Raw genomic sequence first — 6661 nt, forward strand, 5'->3', positions numbered from 1 at the left:
CACTCCGTATGTGTGCACATCTTCTGTCCCCGCATGAACACAGCGCGTGCCATTTGCTTCCTCTCTCTGCAGGCAAAGGGGGACAGGAGATGTGCACACGCGCTTGTTTCAATTATTTATTGAGATTTTCTCCCAGTGTGTGAGACTTCTGCTGAGACGCGTTCATTAGAAGATAGAGTGCCTTCAGGTTATTCACGTTACAGAGCTGCGTCAAATGAGTATCTAGCTCAGAGCTTTCCAAACTGTGTGTCCTGACACAGAACTGTGTCGCCTGCAAATGGTGGGTGTGTCGCGGGATGACACTGGTATTAACGGGGACTTAGCACATAACTGCTGCTAATTAAGAGGCATTCCTTTGAAAGCTTTGTTCTCACTATGCCTGATCTATTGCATAACGTCTACCAGAAACACCTGCGAAGTACTCGGGTGCGGCTGTGTATGTGCCCGGGAAGCTGGGGTGAGGTGACAGACAGAGGGAGACAGACAGAGGGAGATAGAGGGAGGAAGACAGAGGGAGGGAGACAGAGGGAGGGAGACAGAAGGAGGGAGACAGAGGGAGGGATACAGAGAGGGAGAGAGGGAGGGAGACAGAGGGAGACAGACAGAGGGAGACAGACAGAGGGAGGGAGACAGAGGGAGGGAGGGGGAGACAGAGAGAGAGGGAGAGAGAGAGGCAGAGAGGGAGGGAGACAGACAGTGGGAGGAGGGAGACAGACAGAGGGAGGGAGACAGAAAGAGGGAGACAGAGGGAGGGAGACAGAGGGAGAGGGAAACCGTGGGAGACACCGAGAGAGAAAGACAAAGGGAGGGAGTCCAGGGTAAACAGAGGGAGGGAGAGGGAGACAGAGAGAGGGAGACAGATAGAGAGAGACAGAGAGGGAGACAGACAGAGGGAAGGAGACAGAAGGAGAGAGACAGAGAGAGGGAGGGAGACAGAGGGACGGAAACAGAGAGAGAGAGACAGAGGGCGACAGACAGAGGGAGTGTGACAGAGGGAGGGAGACAGCCAGAGGAGGGTGACAGAGGGAGGGAGACAGATAGAGACGGACAGAGAGGGAGACAGAGGGAGGGAGACAGAGGGAGTCAGAGAGAAGAAGGGAGACAGAGAGAGGGAGACAGAGAGAGAGGGAGGCAGACAGAGTGCGGGAGACAGAGGGAGAGAGAGATAGAGAGAGGGAGGGAGAGAGAGAGAGAGAGACAGAGGGAGGAAGACAGACAGAGATAGAGACAGGGACAGACAGAGACAGATAGAGGCAGAGACAGGGACTGGGGCAGACAGACAGAGGCAGAGACTGAGACAGAAAGACAGAGAGGGAGAGGGAGACAGGGGAAGAGGGAGGGAGACAGAGAGAGAGGGAGACAGAGGGAGAGAGAGAGATTGACAGAGGGAGGGAGACAGAGGGCGAGAGACAGACAGAGGGAGACAGAGGGAGGAGGGCAACAGAGGGATGGAGACAGATAGAGGGAGACAGATGGAGGGAGAGAGATGAGGGAGACAGAGGGAGGGAGACAGACGGAGAGAGACAGACAGAGGGAGTGTGACAGAGGGAGGGAGACAGACAGAGGAGGGTGACAGAGGGATGGAGACAGAGGGAGGGAGACAGATAGAGATGGACAGAGAGGGAGGGAGACAGAGAGAGAAGAAGAGAGACAGAGAGAGGGAGACAGAGAGAGAGGGAGGCAGACAGAGTGAGGGAGACAGAGAGTGAGAGAGAGAGATAGAGAGAGGGAGGGAGACAGAGAGGAGGAGGGAGACATAAAGAGAGACAGAGGGAGGGAGACAGATAGAGATAGAGACAGGGACAGACAGAGACAGATAGAGGCAGAGACAGGGACTGGGGCAGACAGACAGAGGCAGGGACAGACAGAGAGACAGAGGGAGGGAGACAGGGACATACAGAGGCAGAGACAGACAGAGACAGGGACAGACAGAGGCAGAGACTGAGACAGAGAGGGAGAGAGAGAGGGAGACAGAGGGTGACAGGGGGAGAGGGAGGGAGACAGAGAGAGAGGGAGACAGATGGAGAGAGAGAGACAGAGGGAGGGAGACAGACAGAGGGAGACAGAGGGAGGAGGGCAACAGAGGGATGGAGACAAATAGAGGGAGACAGATGGAGGGAGACAGATGGAGGGAGACAGGGAGGGAGACAGACGGAGAGAGACAGATGGACAGAGAGGGAGGGAGAGAGAGACAGACAGAGATAGAGACAGAGAGAGGGACAGAGACAGATAGAGGCAGGGACAGGGGCAGAGGCAGAGACAGACAGAGACGGAGAAGGAGACAGAGGGAGGGAGACAGGGACATACAGGGAGAGACAGGGACAGACAGATAGAAGCAGAGACTGAGACAGACAGAGGCAGAGAGGAAGACGGAGGGAGACAGAGGGAGAGAGAGATAGGGAGACAGAGGGTGACAGAGAGAGAGAGACACGGAGGGAGACAGAGAGAGAGGGAGAGTGAGAGAGGTTGACAGAGGGAGTGAGAGAGAGAGAAAGAGAGAGATGTGTGTATGCCGGGTCTGGTAGCTCAGTGGACGAAGGCATCCGCTGCAGGCCTGTGTTCAACCTCATGGTCTCAAATTTGCTTGAAAATGCACCATTTGCCCACTTTTATTTCAAAATTTTCTTCCGGGGGGAGAATCCCCCCGAACCCCACTTAAGTGGTTTGGGCTCGCTCGCTGTGCTCGCTACACTGCCTTACTGTGTTCCAAAATGATTCAATACATAGGAAACTAATTTCAACACAGTGAACTGGTATACAAACCAAACATAATAAATAAGTGCTAACAAATGTAATGTGTGATTTAATTGACCAACTAAGACCACAGGGGAACTAAGTTGTTTCTATCCTTTTATTAGTTATTTGTTGCGTTATACATCTATTTACAGACTTATATACAATTAATCATTTTTCTCAATGTCTTTTTTGCATAAACATTCCCTGTTCTAGGTACTGAAAGAGAAGATTGTTATCAAATATGGCTTTGTAACAAAGCCATATTTGATAACAATCTTCTCTTTTGTTCGCATGAATTATTAGATGTAACAAAGCCATGTTTGATAACAATCTTCTCTTTTGTTCATATGAATTATTATGTAATTAATTATTTGACCAAACATGTAACAATACAGTACCTAGAACAGGGAATGTTTATGCAAAAAAGACATTGAGAAAAATGATTAATTGTATATAAGTCTGTAAATAGATGTATAACGCAACAAATAACTAATAAAAGGATAGAAACAACTTAGTTCCCCTGTGGTCTTAGTTGGTCAATTAAATCACACATTACATTTGTTAGCACTTATTTATTATGTTTGGTTTGTATACCAGTTCACTGTGTTGAAATTAGTTTCCTATGTATTGATTCACAAATATTTTGCTTTAAACCCTGAGATAGGAAACTAAATTAGGGGTACCCTTGTTATACTACATTATATTGTGTTCCAAAATGATGCCTCTCCAAAAAGTGTGTCACCAACATGAAAAGTTTGGAAAGCTGTGATCCTGCTGATTCATTCAATCATTCACCTGTCTGCCAATGTACACCTCCCAACTCTTCAACCTACCTCTACCACAAACGAAATTTTTCATTTTTTGTATTTTGTTATGGTTTTGCAAAGCGCCTTTTGCTATTCTTCAAGTCCGTATAACACAAGAGAAACCCAAGTCGCGCTCAACTTATTAAGCAACAAACGGACAAAAAAGATTTAGCATCTTGGAAACACAAGGTCTGTGGAAATCCTTTCAGGGTGGGTCTGGGGTACGGACATGACCCACAGGCTCCTTGCACTGTCTGCCAGGAGTGTCTATCTAATTAGATCCAGGCCGAGCTGTTAATTAAATCCCTCTTTTGCTCCCCGCCCCCTTGCCATTTGGACTCTTCCGGAAGCTGCCACTGGTCGCCGGCCCCTGTGGTGTGTGCTGAAGGTGGCAGGACAGAGGGGGAGCGCCCTGTGGTGCCTGCTGCCTGTCAGCAAATGGGCTGTGAAGGGTGATAACGCGCCACGCACAGCCTCATGGGATTACACTCGCGCTCCTTTGGATTCTGAAAATAACATCAACCCTTCGCAGCACCCAGTGACTGTACCAGTGCAGGCGTCAGAGATGGTCTATTGTTTGTTTATTTTGTTGTGTGTATTGCACTTAACCCGCAGCCCCCAGGCACTTCCTGTGTGTCATTTTCGGAGGCATTTCAAATAGTATTGTTAAATTGCATGTTCAGAAAAGCAGTGCCTCGTAATTAGGAGGGACACACATATTTTTTAATGAATCTTGTTATTTTTCATTTTCGTTTTTTTTTTTTAAATGCACATTTTAAAACAATCCTTAGATTTCATGCTGTGGAATGGGTAAACAGGTGCCCCCTCTTTCAGTCTGTGTGGCTACGGGTCATGATTGGGTACTGTATGGTTGGGAGAAACCGTGGCTCAGGTAAGCCAAGCACAATGAGGCTCCTGGCGGTGTTTGATGAGGCGCTCTTTAGGGAGGAATTCAGTGCTTAATTTGAGCCGGTGGTTGCAGGTGCGGCCTACCAGCACTCATTTTTGGGACCAACACTTTTTTTCCCTCAACAGATTTTGATCCAAACAGGAAAGAAACGCAGAGAAGGAGGGAAAGAGGAGTAAGAAAAAGACAGAAAAAGAGTAACAAAGGGAGAAAGCAGGGATAAAAATTCTACAAGAGTGAGATAGAGGTAGGGACTGCCTGGGGTGGATTAAAGAGGCATGAGGTTGATTTTTGCAGCCTTGGTATGGTGCACCCCGACCTTCGATAGTGGGGGCAGCGGGCTTTCTAAATAACCTTTGGGGTCCGGCACTTATTCCATTGCAAATTAAGCTCAGGGCAGGATAGAGTACCAGAAAATTAAAAAGAAACATTATTGTGCAAAAATATTACACCCTAAATAGCGACTACCAAAATATTCTGCGGTTAATTATATATGGGCAAGTACAGATTTATTATATTTAACTCAAAATCTATGTACCTTGACAATATACGTATACTATACTGAACTCCACATATACATATTGTCAAGACAGATGGATGTGAAGTTCAGTATAGTACACCTATGCTTGTCTATATGTGCATAACTTTATAGTCTTTTCGTAGTTGATATTTACGTCACAATATTTTTGCCAATTGAGTATTTTTTATTCTATATTGTGATACGTCCTTAAATGTTGCAGTTCTGGGTGCTTAACGATGGCTTGTCTGGTGGGTTTTTTTTCCCTTATACTTTGTAATTTCAAACAGGCTCCTTTTCCTTACTACTGCACCTGCTGCACCAATTGAAGCTTTGCGCACGTGTGTGTGTATGTGTGTGCAGGATGCCCGGTTTCACTACTGCGCCCTCACAGAGGGACGTGTTTGTTTCGCTCCATAAATGAACCTTCTAAATATGAGATTAATGAGGCTTCAGTGTATGTTTGTGTGCAAGTGCTGTGTGTCCAAATGAACGTCCCAGGTTCGGATTCTCTCTGCGGAAGACCGGGCATTCCAAATTTTGGGGTAGAAGGAGAACCATTGAGGGGGGTAACCTGTTCAGCTGTTATTTGCAACAAAATAACATAATGCAGCAAATACTTTGTAAAACAAGGTCTGATTTTTGATACATTTCTTTGATCACGAATCCACGCTGTCACCTTAAATTGAAGCAGTGCCAGGGTGACGAGCGTCTTACGAGGCTGGGCTGCCTGGCAAGGGCAAACTCCCCTCTGCAATTAACTCATCAGCAGGGCCTGGGCAACCCTTGTTGCTGTAGCAGGTGAAGTGGCACCGAGGCCCATGGGGTGAGTGGCCTACCCTTATTATGAAACTTACTCGACTAGGGGGCAGTGAAGCCCGTTATCCTCGGCAGTAGTGTTGCCTATGACACCATTGCTGCGTCATTGCCCCTCTGCTACAAATAAACAAGCATTTGCAATGGAATAGGTCTCACATTTGCGAGAGTTTCAGCTATTGGCATTATAAATGACAATGCCTTTTAATTATGCGTTTGAAAATCTGCAAGCTGTGCGTAAACAAGCACTTTAGCACTTTGTACTTATAGCCCTTGCTTATGAGAAGCAAAGCTGGCAGTCTCTTTTACTGACAGCCTTGCTTCTCGTAAGCAAGGTCTATATGTACAAAGTGAGTGTTTATGCACCGCTTGCAGGTTTTCAAAACAAATGAATAAAAGGCATTGTCGTTTACAATGCCAATAGCTCCAACTCTCGCAAATGCAGACCTATAGCACTGCAAATGCTTGTTTTTGAAGTCTAGATGTGTCTCTGGACGGTCAGATTCCGCCTTCCATGACTCTGCCCCCCTGAGTTCTCCTCCTTGGAGCTGCACCCCTGCTCTGCTGCCAGTCCTCGACCCCCAACTCTGGTAGCGCGAGGCGCCTCGTGCTCCCGGCGAGACAAGGTCTGTCCTCAGCGCATGCGCAGCTGTTAATCCATCACGTCCTCTTTAACCCGCGCTCCGCGGCGGAAGGCAATGTCTGTCCTCAGCGCATGCGCAGCTGTTAAATCCATCACGCCCTCTGTAACCCGCGCTCGTAGTGCAGTCCTAGGGGGGTGTCCGGGGTTGCGTCCGGTTGTTCCCCCTCTCGGTTGGACTCTGCAGGCCGTGCTTCCCTGCGAGGCTGCCGACGGTCCCGGTTGTTTCCCCTCTCAGT

This window comes from Triturus cristatus, chromosome 4_2 (assembly GCF_964204655.1).
Source record: "Triturus cristatus chromosome 4_2, aTriCri1.1, whole genome shotgun sequence".
NCBI classification, from domain to species: Eukaryota; Metazoa; Chordata; class Amphibia; order Caudata; family Salamandridae; genus Triturus; species Triturus cristatus.